Consider the following 14,156-nt stretch of genomic DNA (forward strand, 5'->3'; position numbering starts at 1 on the left):
GGACCCTCGGGTCTGCCCGTTTGAGTTCTGGTGTCTCTAGCTCGAAAACTGAGCGTGTGACAGCAGTTTGAAAGTTTGACAAAAGTTTATGGACATTTTTCCATTCATTCCTATGGGAGTAAAGATGAAAGTTCAAAGGCTTCCTGTGCAAAAACTATGCAACTTTTCCAAAAGCTGTATACAAGCCCGCATCCCACAGGGCAGCTCTACGAAACAAACTTTGAACGGAGTCGATATCTCGAAAACTGTGGGCGGAGTTAACCGGACAAGAATGAACGATCCTCAGAATGAAGGGCAGCAAACGTAACACTAGAGGTCTGCATTTCCAGGAGGAAACGCGAGATGTTGCGCCGCCTAAACCCCTGCCCCCCGATCCGCGTCTTTCCCGCTTAAAGCGAGGTCCTCGACACGGTAAACCCGCGTGGGTCACTAGGCGACGCTTATGGTGAAGGAGTTTACTGCTAAACTGTTGGTAGTGGGATGTTAAGAGAGCACTGTCCCACAGCAGTTTACATTGGACTATGTGGAGCTGTGTAGGCCGTGAATGGAAAACGGGGTCAAAGGTCATGAAGCGGGTGGGCTATCGGCCCATAATTTCACGTGGTGGGACCTTGGACTCTCGGGTCTGCCCGTTTGAGTTCTGGTGTCTCTAGCTCGAAAACTGAGCGTGTGACAGCAGTTTGAAAGTTTGACAAAAGTTTATGGACATTTTTCCCTTCATTCCTATGGGAGAAAAGATGAAACTTCAAATGCTTACTGTGCGAAAACTATGTAACTTTTCCAAAAGCTGTATACAAGCCCGCATCCCACAGGGAAGCTCTACGAATGAAACTTTGAACGGAGTCGATATCTCGAAAACTGTGGGCGGAGTTAACCGGACAAGAATGAACGATCCTCAGAATGAAGGGCAGCAAACGTAACACTAGAGGTCTGCATTTCCAGGAGGAAACGCGAGATGTTACGCCGCCTAAACCCCCGCCCCCCGATCCGCGTCTTTCCCGCTTAAAGCGAGGTCCTCGATACGGTAAACCCGCGTGGGTCACTAGGCGACGCTTATGGTGAAGGAGTTTACTGCTAAGCTGTCGGTAGTGGGATGTTAAGGGAGCACTCTCCCACAGCAGTTTACATTGGACTCTATGGAGCTCTGTAGGCCGTGAAAGGAAAACGGGGTCAAAGGTCATAAAGCGGGTGGGCTATCGGCCCATAAATTCACGTGGTGGGACCGTGGACTCTCGGGTCTGCCCGTTTGAATTCTGGTGTCTCTAGCTCGAAAACTGACCGTGTGACAGCAGTTTTAAAGTTTGACAAAAGTTTATGGACATTTTTCCATTCATTCCTATGGGAGAAAAGATGAAACTTCAAATGCTTACTGTGCGAAAACTATGTAACTTTTCCAAAAGCTGTATACAAGCCCGCATCCCACAGGGCAGCTCTACGAGACAAACTTTGAACGGAGTCTATATCTCGAAAACTGTGGGCGGAGTTAACCGGACAAGAATGAACGATCCTCAGAATGAAGGGCAGCAAACGTAACACTAGAGGTCTGCATTTCCAGGAGGAAACGCGAGATGTTGCGCCGCCTAAACCCCCGCCCCCCGATCCGCGTCTTTCCCGCTTAAAGCGAGGTCCTCGATACGGTAAACCCGCGTGGGTCACTAGGCGACGCTTATGGTGAAGGAGTTTACTACTAAGCTGTCGGTAGTGGGATGTTAAGGGAGCACTCTCCCACAGCAGTTTACATTGGACTCTATGGAGCTCTGTAGGCCGTGAAAGGAAAACGGGGTCAAAGGTCATAAAGCGGGTGGGCTATCGGCCCATAAATTCACGTGGTGGGACCGTGGACTCTCGGGTCTGCCCGTTTGAATTCTGGTGTCTCTAGCTCGAAAACTGACCGTGTGACAGCAGTTTTAAAGTTTGACAAAAGTTTATGGACATTTTTCCATTCATTCCTATGGGAGAAAAGATGAAACTTCAAATGCTTACTGTGCGAAAACTATGTAACTTTTCCAAAAGCTGTATACAAGCCCGCATCCCACAGGGCAGCTCTACGAGACAAACTTTGAACGGAGTCTATATCTCGAAAACTGTGGGCGGAGTTAACCGGACAAGAATGAACGATCCTCAGAATGAAGGGCAGCAAACGTAACACTAGAGGTCTGCATTTCCAGGAGGAAACGCGAGATGTTGCGCCGCCTAAACCCCCGTCCCCCGATCCGCGTCTTTCCCGCTTAAAGCGAGGTCCTCGATACGGTAAACCCGCGTGGGTCACTAGGCGACGCTTATGGTGAAGAAGTTTACTGCTAAGCTGTCGGTAGTGGGATGTTAAGAGAGCTCTCTCCCACAGCAGTTTACATTGGACTCTATGGAGCTCAGTAGGCCGTGAAAGGAAAACGGGGTCAAAGGTCATGAAGCCGGTGGGCTATCGGCCTATAGTTTTACGTGCTGGGACCGTGGACCCTCGGGTCTGCCCGTTTGAATTCTGGTGTCTCTAGCTCGAAAACTGACCGTGTGACAGCAGTTTTAAAGTTTGACAAAAGTTTATGGACATTTTTCCATTCATTCCTATGGGAGAAAAGATGAAACTTCAAATGCTTACTGTGCGAAAACTATGTAACTTTTCCAAAAGCTGTATACAAGCCCGCATCCCACAGGGCAGCTCTACGAGACAAACTTTGAACGGAGTCTATATCTCGAAAACTGTGGGCGGAGTTAACCGGACAAGAATGAACGATCCTCAGAATGAAGGGCAGCAAACGTAACACTAGAGGTCTGCATTTCCAGGAGGAAACGCGAGATGTTGCGCCGCCGAAACCCCTGTCCCCCGATCCGCGTCTTAAAATGTTGAAAAGACAGGCAGTATATTGTGAATGAGGTCTTTTTTAAAAATTCCACCTTAAGAAACCCTGGATAATTAAGACGTCCCCCTTAAAAATGACCTTTAAAGTGTTACATGCTGCCTGTGTATTTCTGTGGCCCTCACAGCTCTCCCCGTCAGTCTCTGCCTCTGCCCCTCCCCCTCCCCCCCCTCTCTCTCTCACACGCACGCTCACAGAACACAACTGACAGACTCGGGATTCAATGAATTTCGACCGGTGGGGCACCCTCCAAAAAACCTCAAATATCTCCAAAACTTTTCCAGGTCCAAAAATGAACGAAGCATACCGTAGCGACAAGGAGAGTCTGGTGCTCGAGATGGTGTAAAAATTTTTGCACTTTGAGCGAGATTTGATGGTGTAATTACGAGTTAAAAACAGGCAAAGTTTTGAAAATCTGCGTGCCGAGCCGCTCTTAAAATACATTGAGCTCTATGGGAGGAAAACCCTCCCAAGTGTCAAACAAAAATTCATAACTCAAGAACGGTATTATCAAACGGTCTGAAACTTGCAAGTTTGAGAAAGGGGACACTTCTCTACCATTTAAAATTTAAATGAAGTCTGTAGGTGAAAGTATAAGGAAGTTATGGTGAAATGTTCGGCAGAAAATTGAAAAAGAAAAAAAATAATTTCAATGGGTTCCTATGGGAGCGTACCCACCCTCCGAACAAATGCTTATAGCTCGGAAAGTTTTCCCCACATCACTTAACCGTATATACCGTTGCGACAAGGAGAGTCTGGGGATCGATATGGTATAAAAAATTTGCAGATTAAGTGAGAATTGAGCATGTTATGACGAGTTAAAAACAGGAGAAAGTTTTAGAAACCGCACTCTGAGCTGCTCCAAAAATACATTGAACCCTATGGGAGCCGAAACCGTCTCTAGTGCCGAACAAAAATTCATAACTCAAAAACCGTATTTTCAATAATGTTCAAATTTAGAGGTCTTAGAAAGGACAAGTTTCTCTACCATTTAAAATTTAAATGAAGTTTCTAGGTGAAACTATAAGGAAGTTATGGCGATTTGTTCGGCTGAAAAGTGAAAAAACGGCTTTTTGCCACTGAAACTACAGTGGATGACATCACCCCCACTCTAAGAGCCTCCCATTGAAATGAATGGAGGGATTTTGAAGGAGGAAAAGAAAGGGAAGGATGAGTGCAAAAATTCCGAAAACGGAAGTGATGGGAGCCGGTACGCCCGGGTCCGACCGTCTGAAATCCCGTGTCCGTAGCTTGAAAAATGACCGAGTTAGAGCACTTTGAAAATTAATTCCATAGAAATGACTGGGGAAAAACGGAGCGATAAACGAGTGTAGCGGACGAACGAGTGCGGGTATCGGAAAGCTGTATACAAGCCCACATCGTCGCTATAGGACGCACGATTTCCAGGTGGAACGGAGTCGATAGCTCGAAAGCTGCGGGACTAGTTAGGCGGACAAGGAAATCCGGAATAATAAGAATAATAAAAAAAAAAATAATAATATGACTTTCGGATAACAATATATTGCGCGCTGCTGCTTAAAGCAGCAGGCGCAACATAATAATAATAATAATAATATGACTTAAGAAGAACAATATATTGCGCGCTGCTGCTTAAAGCAGCAGGCGCAACATAACTAGAGGTCTGCATTTCCAGGAGGAAACGCGAGATGTTGCGCCGCCTAAACCCCCGCCCCCCGATCCGCGTCTTTACCGCTTAAAGCGAGGTCCTCGATACGGTAAACCCGCGTGGGTCACTAGGCGACGCTTATGGTGAAGGAGTTTACTGCTAAGCTGTTGGTAGTGGGATGTTAAGAGAGCACTGTCCCACAGCAGTTTACATTGGACTCTATGGAGCTGTGTAGGCCGTGAATGGAAAACGGGGTCAAAGGTCATGAAGCGGGTGGGCTATCGGCCTATAATTTTACGTGGTGGGACCTTGGACCCTCGGGTCTGCCCGTTTGAGTTCTGGTGTCTCTAGCTCGAAAACTGAGCGTGTGACAGCAGTTTGAAAGTTTGACAAAAGTTTATGGACATTTTTCCATTCATTCCTATGGGAGTAAAGATGAAAGTTCAAAGGCTTCCTGTGCAAAAACTATGCAACTTTTCCAAAAGCTGTATACAAGCCCGCATCCCACAGGGCAGCTCTACGAAACAAACTTTGAACGGAGTCGATATCTCGAAAACTGTGGGCGGAGTTAACCGGACAAGAATGAACGATCCTCAGAATGAAGGGCAGCAAACGTAACACTAGAGGTCTGCATTTCCAGGAGGAAACGCGAGATGTTGCGCCGCCTAAACCCCTGCCCCCCGATCCGCGTCTTTCCCGCTTAAAGCGAGGTCCTCGACACGGTAAACCCGCGTGGGTCACTAGGCGACGCTTATGGTGAAGGAGTTTACTGCTAAACTGTTGGTAGTGGGATGTTAAGAGAGCACTGTCCCACAGCAGTTTACATTGGACTATGTGGAGCTGTGTAGGCCGTGAATGGAAAACGGGGTCAAAGGTCATGAAGCGGGTGGGCTATCGGCCCATAATTTCACGTGGTGGGACCTTGGACTCTCGGGTCTGCCCGTTTGAGTTCTGGTGTCTCTAGCTCGAAAACTGAGCGTGTGACAGCAGTTTGAAAGTTTGACAAAAGTTTATGGACATTTTTCCCTTCATTCCTATGGGAGAAAAGATGAAACTTCAAATGCTTACTGTGCGAAAACTATGTAACTTTTCCAAAAGCTGTATACAAGCCCGCATCCCACAGGGAAGCTCTACGAATGAAACTTTGAACGGAGTCGATATCTCGAAAACTGTGGGCGGAGTTAACCGGACAAGAATGAACGATCCTCAGAATGAAGGGCAGCAAACGTAACACTAGAGGTCTGCATTTCCAGGAGGAAACGCGAGATGTTGCGCCGCCTAAACCCCCGTCCCCCGATCCGCGTCTTTCCCGCTTAAAGCGAGGTCCTCGATACGGTAAACCCGCGTGGGTCACTAGGCGACGCTTATGCTGAAGGAGTTTACTGCTAAGCTGTCGGTAGTGGGATGTTAAGAGAGCACTCTCCCACAGCAGTTTACATTGGACTCTATGGAGCTCTGTAGGCCGTGAATGGAAAACGGGGTCAAAGGTCATGAAGCGGGTGGGCTATCGGCCCATAATTTCATGTGGCGGGACCGTGGACTCTCGGGTCTGCCCGTTTGAATTCTGGTGTCTCTAGCTCGAAAACTGAGCGTGTGACAGCAGTTTGAAAGTTTGACAAAAGTTTATGGACATTTTTCCATTCATTCCTATGGGAGAAAAGATGAAACTTCAAATGCTTACTGTGCAAAAACTATGCAACTTTTCCAAAAGCTGTATACAAGCCCGCATCCCACAGGGCAGCTCTACGAAACAAACTTTGAACGGAGTCGATATCTCGAAAACTGTGGGCGGAGTTAACCGGACAAGAACGAACGATCCTCAGAATGAAGGGCAGCAAACGTAACACTAGAGGTCTGCATTTCCAGGAGGAAACGCGAGATGTTGCGCCGCCTAAACCCCCGTCCCCCGATCCCCGTCTTTCCCGCTTAAAGCGAGGTCCTCGGTACGGTAAACCCGCGTGGGTCACTAGGCGACGCTTATGCTGAAGGAGTTTACTGCTAAGCTGTTGGTAGTGGGATGTTAAGAGAGCACTCTCCCACAGCAGTTTACATTGGACTCTATGGAGCTGTGTAGGCCGTGAATGGAAAACGGGGTCAAAGGTCATGAAGCGGGTGGGCTATCGGCCCATAGTTTCACGTGCTGGGACCGTGGACTCTCGGGTCTGCCCGTTTGAGTTCTGGTGTCTCTAGCTCGAAAACTGAGCGTGTGACAGCAGTTTGAAAGTTTGACAAAAGTTTATGGACATTTATCCATTCATTCCTATGGGAGTAAAGATGAAAGTTCAAAGGCTTCCTGTGCAAAAGCTATGCAACTTTTCCAAAAGCTGTATACAAGCCCGCATCCCACAGGGCAGCTCTACGAAACAAAATTTGAACGGAGTCAATATCTCGAAAACTGTGGGCGGAGTTAACCGGACAAGAATGAACGATCCTCAGAATGAAGGGCAGCAAACGTAACACTAGAGGTCTGCATTTCCAGGAGGAAACGCGAGATGTTGCGCCGCCTAAACCCCTGCCCCCCGATCCGCGTCTTTCCCGCTTAAAGCGAGGTCCTCGATACGGTAAACCCGCGTGGGTCACTAGGCGACGCTTATGGTGAAGGAGTTTACTGCTAAGCTGTCGGTAGTGGGATGTTAAGAGAGCACTCTCCCACAGCAGTTTACATTGGACTCTATGGAGCTCTGTAGGCCGTGAATGGAAAACGGGGTCAAAGGTCATGAAGCGGGCGGGGTATCGGCCTATAATTTCACGTGGTGGGACCTTGGACTCTCGGGTCTGCCCGTTTGAATTCTGGTGTCTCTAGCTCGAAAACTGAGCGTGTGACAGCAGTTTGAAAGTTTGACAAAAGTTTATGGACATATTTCCATTCATTCCTATGGGACAAAAGATGAAACTTCAAATGCTTACTGTGCTAAAACTATGCAACTTTTCCAAAAGCTGTATACAAGCCCGCATCCCACAGGGAAGCTCTACGAATGAAACTTTGAACGGAGTCGATATCTCGAAAACTGTGGGCGGAGTTAACCGGAAAAGAACGAACGATCCTCAGAATGAAGGGCAGCAAACGTAACACTAGAGGTCTGCATTTCCAGGAGGAAACGCGAGATGTTGCGCCGCCTAAACCCCCGTCCCCCGATCCGCGTCTTTCCCGCTTAAAGCGAGGTCCTCGGTACGGTAAACCCGCGTGGGTCACTAGGCGACGCTTATGGTGAAGGAGTTTACTGCTAAGCTGTCGGTAGTGGGATGTTAAGAGAGCACTCTCCCACAGCAGTTTACATTGGACTCTATGGAGCTGTGTAGGCCGTGAATGGAAAACGGGGTCAAAGGTCATGAAGCGGGTGGGCTATCGGCCTATAATTTCAGGTGGTGGGACCGTGGACTCTCGGGTCTGACCGTTTGAGTTCTGGTGTGTCTAGCTCGAAAACTGACCGTGTGACAGCAGTTTTAAAGTTTGACAAAAGTTTATGGACATTTTTCCATTCATTCCTATGGGAGTAAAGATGAAACTTCAAATGCTTACTGTGCGAAAACTATGTAACTTTTCCAAAAGCTGTATACAAGCCCGCATCCCACAGGGAAGCTCTACGAATGAAACTTTGAACGGAGTCGATATCTCGAAAACTGTGGGCGGAGTTAACCGGACAAGAATGAACGATCCTCAGAATGAAGGGCAGCAAACGTAACACTAGAGGTCTGCATTTCCAGGAGGAAACGCGAGATGTTGCGCCGCCTAAACCCCCGTCCCCCGATCCGCGTCTTTCCCGCTTAAAGCGAGGTCCTCGATACGGTAAACCCGCGTGGGTCACTAGGCGACGCTTATGGTGAAGGAGTTTACTGCTAAGCTGTCGGTAGTGGGATGTTAAGAGAGCACTCTCCCACAGCAGTTTACATTGGACTCTATGGAGCTCTGTAGGCCGTGAAAGGAAAACGGGGTCAAAGGTCATGAAGCGGGTGGGCTATCGGCCCATAATTTTACGTGGTGGGACCGTGGACCCTCGGGTCTGCCCGTTTGAGTTCTGGTGTCTCTAGCTCGAAAACTGAGCGTGTGACAGCAGTTTTAAAGTTTGACAAAAGTTTATGGACATTTTTCCATTCATTCCTATGGGAGTAAAGATGAAACTTCAAATGCTTACTGTGCGAAAACTATGTAACTTTTCCAAAAGCTGTATACAAGCCCGCATCCCACAGGGCAGCTCTACGAGACAAACTTTGAACGGAGTCTATATCTCGAAAACTGTGGGCGGAGTTAACCGGACAAGAATGAACGATCCTCAGAATGAAGGGCAGCAAACGTAACACTAGAGGTCTGCATTTCCAGGAGGAAACGCGAGATGTTGCGCCGCCTAAACCCCCGTCCCCCGATCCGCGTCTTTCCCGCTTAAAGCGAGGCCCTCGATACGGTAAACCCGCGTGGGTCACTAGGCGACGCTTATGGTGAAGGAGTTTACTGCTAAGCTGTCGGTAGTGGGATGTTAAGAGAGCACTCTCCCACAGCAGTTTACATTGGACTCTATGGAGCTCTGTAGGCCGTGAATGGAAAACGGGGTCAAAGGTCATGAAGCGGGTGGGCTATCGGCCCATAGTTTCACGTGGTGGGACCGTGGACCCTCGGGTCTGCCCGTTTGAGTTCTGGTGTCTCTAGCTCGAAAACTGACCGTGTGACAGCAGTTTGAAAGTTTGACAAAAGTGTATGGACATTTTTCCATTCATTCCTATGGGAGTAAAGATGAAACTTCAAAGGCTTCCTGTGCAAAAACTATGCAACTTTTCCAAAAGCTGTATACAAGCCCGCATCCCACAGGGAAGCTGTACGAAACAAACTTTGAACGGAGTCGATATCTCGAAAACTGTGGGCGGAGTTAACCGGACAAGAACGAACGATCCTCAGAATGAAGGGCAGCAAACGTAACACTAGAGGTCTGCATTTCCAGGAGGAAACGCGAGATGTTGCGCCGCCTAAACCCCCGTCCCCCGATCCGCGTCTTTCCCGCTTAAAGCGAGGTCCTCGATACGGTAAACCCGCGTGGGTCACTAGGCGACGCTTATGGTGAAGGAGTTTACTGCTAAGCTGTCGGTAGTGGGATGTTAAGAGAGCACTCTCCCACAGCAGTTTACATTGGACTCTATGGAGCTCTGTAGGCCGTGAAAGGAAAACGGGGTCAAAGGTCATGAAGCGGGTGGGCTATCGGCCCATAAATTCACGTGGTGGGACCGTGGACTCTCGGGTGTGCCCATTTGAATTCTGGTGTCTGTAGCTCGAAAACTGAGCGTGTGACAGCAGTTTGAAAGTTTGACAAAAGTTTATGGACATTTTTCCATTCATTCCTATGGGACAAAAGATGAAACTTCAAATGCTTCCTGTGCGAAAACTATGTAACTTTTCCAAAAGCTGTATACAAGCCCGCATCCCACAGGGAAGCTCTACGAAACAAACTTTGAACGAAGTCGATATCTCGAAAACTGTGGGCGGAGTTAACCGGACAAGAATGAACGATCCTCAGAATGAAGGGCAGCAAACGTAACACGAGGTCCTCGATACGGTAAACCCGCGTGGGTCACTAGGCGACGCTTATGGTGAAGGAGTTTACTGCTAAGCTGTCGGTAGTGGGATGTTAAGAGAGCACTCTCCCACAGCAGTTTACATTGGACTCTATGGAGCTCTGTAGGCCGTGAATGGAAAACGGGGTCAAAGGTCATGAAGCGGGTGGGCTATCGGCCTATAATTTTACGTGGTGGGACCGTGGACCCTCGGGTGTACCCGTTTGAGTTCTGGTGTCTCTAGCTCGAAAACTGACCGTGTGACAGCAGTTTTAAAGTTTGACAAAAGTTTATGGAAATTTTTCCATTCATTCCTATGGGACAAAAGGTGAAACTTCAAACGCTTACTGTGCGAAAACTATGTAACTTTTCCAAAAGCTGTATACAAGCCCGCATCCCACAGGGAAGCTCTACGAAACAAACTTTGAACGGAGTCGATATCTCGAAAACTGTGGGCGGAGTTAACCGGACAAGAATGAACGATCCTCAGAATGAAGGGCAGCAAACGTAACATAGAGGTCTGCATTTCCAGGAGGAAACGCGAGATGTTGCGCCGCCTAAACCCCTGCCCCCCGATCCGCGTCTTTCCCGCTTAAAGCGAGGTCCTCGATACGGCAAACCCACGTGGGTCACTAGGCGACGCTTATGGTGAAGGAGTTTACTGCTAAGCTGTCGGTAGTGGGATGTTAAGAGAGCACTCTCCCACAGCAGTTTACATTGGACTCTGTGGAGCTCTGTAGGCCGTGAATGGAAAACGGGGTCAAAGGTCATGAAGCGGGTGGGCTATCGGCTCTTAATTTTACGTGGTGGGACCGTGGACCCTCGGGTCTGCCCGTTTGAATTCTGGTGTCTCTAGCTCGAAAACTGACCGTGTGACAGCAGTTTGAAAGTTTGACAAAAGTTTATGGACATTTTTCCATTCATTCCTATGGGAGTTAAGATGAAACTTCAAATGCTTACTGTGCGAAAACTATGTAACTTTTCCAAAAGCTGTATACAAGCCCGCATCCCACAGGGAAGCTCTACGAAACAAACTTTGAACGGAGTCGATATCTCGAAAACTGTGGGCGGAGTTAACCGGACAAGAACGAACGATCCTCAGAATGAAGGGCAGCAAACGTAACACTAGAGGTCTGCATTTCCAGGAGGAAACGCGAGATGTTGCGCCGCCTAAACCCCCGTCCCCCGATCCGCGTCTTTCCCGCTTAAAGCGAGGTCCTCGATACGGTAAACCCTAGTGGGTCACTAGGCGACGCTTATGGTGAAGGAGTTTACTGCTAAGCTGTTGGTAGTGGGATGTTAAGAGAGCACTCTCCCACAGCAGTTTACATTGGACTCTATGGAGCTCAGTAGGGCGTGAATAGAAAACGATAAATTTTGAATTCCACCTTTAAAAACAATTCCACCTTAAGAAACCCAGAATTGTATTGAAATGTCCACATCACAGGCCAAAAGCAAAAAAAGATGGCCAATACATTTTAAATACCACCTTAATAAAAATTCCACCTTAAGAAACCCACAGTTGTATTGACACGTCCACCTTTAAAAATGACCACTTTAAATAAAGCTTAAAATGTCGAAAAGACAGCCAGTATATTGTGAATGAGGTATTCTTTAAAAATTCCACCTTAAGAAACCCTGGATAATTAAGACGTCCCCCTTAAAAATGACCTTTAAAGTGTTACAGACTGCCTGTGTATTTCTGTGGCCCTCACAGCTCTTCCCCTCAGTCTCTGCCTCTGCCCCTCCCCCTCCCCCCTCTGTCTCTCTCACACGCATGCTCACAGAATACAACTGACAGACTCATGATTCAATGAATTTCGACCGGGGAGCACCCTCCAAAAAATCACCCGTAGCTCGAAAACTTTTCCCAACCAAAATTGAACGAAGCATACCGTAGCGACAAGGAGAGTCTTGTGCTCGAGATGGTGTAAAAATTTTTGCACTTTGAGCGAGATTTGATGGTGTAATTACGAGTTAAAAACAGGCAAAGTTTTGAAAATCTGCGTGCCGACCCGCTCTTAAAATACATTGAGCTCTATGGGAGGAAAACCCTCCCAAGTGTCAAACAAAAATTCATAACTCAAGAACGGTATTCTCAAACGGTCTGAAACTTACAAGTTTGAGAAAGGGGAAATTTCTCTACCATTTAAAATTTAAATGAAGTCTGTAGGTGAAAGTATAAGGAAGTTATGGTGAAATGTTCGGCAGAAAATTGAAAAAGAAAAAAAATAATTTCAATGGGTTCCTATGGGAGCGTACCCACCCTCCGAACAAATGCTTATAGCTCGGAAAGTTTTCCTCACATCACTTAACCGTATATACCGTTGCGACAAGGAGAGTCTGGGGATCGATATGGTATAAAAAATTTGCAGATTAAGTGAGAATTGAGCATGTTATGACGAGTTAAAAACAGGAGAAAATTTTAGAAACCGCACTCTGAGCTGCTCCAAAAATACATTGAACCCTATGGGAGCCGAAACCGTCCCTAGTGCCGAACAAAAATTCATAACTCAAAAACCGTATTTTCAATAATGTTCAAATTTAGAGGTCTCAGAAAGGACAAGTTTCTCTACCATTTAAAATTTAAATGAAGTTTCTAGGTGAAACTATGAGGAAGTTATGGCGATTTGTTCGGCTGAAAAGTGAAAAAACGGCTTTTTGCCACTGAAACTACAGTGGATGACATCACCCCCACTCTAAGAGCCTCCCATTGAAATGAATGGAGGGATTTTGAAGGAGGAAAAGAAAGGGAAGGATGAGTGCAAAAATTCCGAAAACGGAAGTGATGGGAGCCGGTACGCCCGGGTCCGACCGTCTGAAATCCCGTGTCCGTAGCTTGAAAAATGACCGAGTTAGAGCACTTTGAAAATTAATTCCATAGAAATGACTGGGGAAAAACAGAGCGAAAAACGAGTGTAACGGACGAACGAGTGCGGGTATCCGAAAGCTGTATACAAGCCCACATCGTCGCTATAGGACGCACGATTTCCAGGTGGAACGGAGTCGATAGCTCGAAAGCTGCGGGACTAGTTAAGCGGACAAGGAAACCCGGAATAATAAAAATAATAATAAAAATAATAATAATATGACTTACGGATAACAATATATTGCGCCGCTGCTTAAAGCAGCAGGCGCAACATAACTAGAGGTCTGCATTTCCAGGAGGAAACGCGAGATGTTGCGCCGCCTAAACCCCCGCCCCCCGATCCGCGTCTTTCCCGCTTAAAGCGAGGTCCTCGATACGGTAAACCCGCGTGGGTCACTAGGCGACGCTTATGGTGAAGGAGTTTACTGCTAAGCTGTCGGTAGTGGGATGTTAAGGGAGCACTCTCCCACAGCAGTTTACATTGGACTCTATGGAGCTCTGTAGGCCGTGAAAGGAAAACGGGGTCAAAGGTCATAAAGCGGGTGGGCTATCGGCCCATAAAATCACGTGGTGGGACAGTGGACTCTCGGGTCTGCCCGTTTGAATTCTGGTGTCTCTAGCTCGAAAACTGACCGTGTGACAGCAGTTTTAAAGTTTGACAAAAGTTTATGGACATTTTTCCATTCATTCCTATGGGAGAAAAGATGAAACTTCAAATGCTTACTGTGCGAAAACTATGTAACTTTTCCAAAAGCTGTATACAAGCCCGCATCCCACAGGGCAGCTCTACGAGACAAACTTTGAACGGAGTCTATATCTCGAAAACTGTGGGCGGAGTTAACCGGACAAGAATGAACAATCCTCAGAATGAAGAGCAGCAAACGTAACACTAGAGGTCTGCATTTCCAGGAGGAAACGCGAGATGTTGCGCCGCCTAAACCCCCGCCCCCCGATCCGCGTCTTTCCCGCTTAAAGCGAGGTCCTCGATACGGTAAACCCGCGTGGGTCACTAGGCGACGCTTATGGTGAAGGAGTTTACTGCTAAGCTGTCGGTAGTGGGATGTTAAGGGAGCACTCTCCCACAGCAGTTTACATTGGACTCTATGGAGCTCTGTAGGCCGTGAAAGGAAAACGGGGTCAAAGGTCATAAAGCGGGTGGGCTATCGGCCCATAAATTCACGTGGTGGGACCATGGACTCTCGGGTCTGCCCGTTTGAATTCTGGTGTCTCTAGCTCGAAAACTGACCGTGTGACAGCAGTTTTAAAG

This window comes from Hoplias malabaricus, chromosome 12 (genome assembly GCF_029633855.1).
Source record: "Hoplias malabaricus isolate fHopMal1 chromosome 12, fHopMal1.hap1, whole genome shotgun sequence".
In the NCBI taxonomy this organism is placed as follows: domain Eukaryota; kingdom Metazoa; phylum Chordata; class Actinopteri; order Characiformes; family Erythrinidae; genus Hoplias; species Hoplias malabaricus.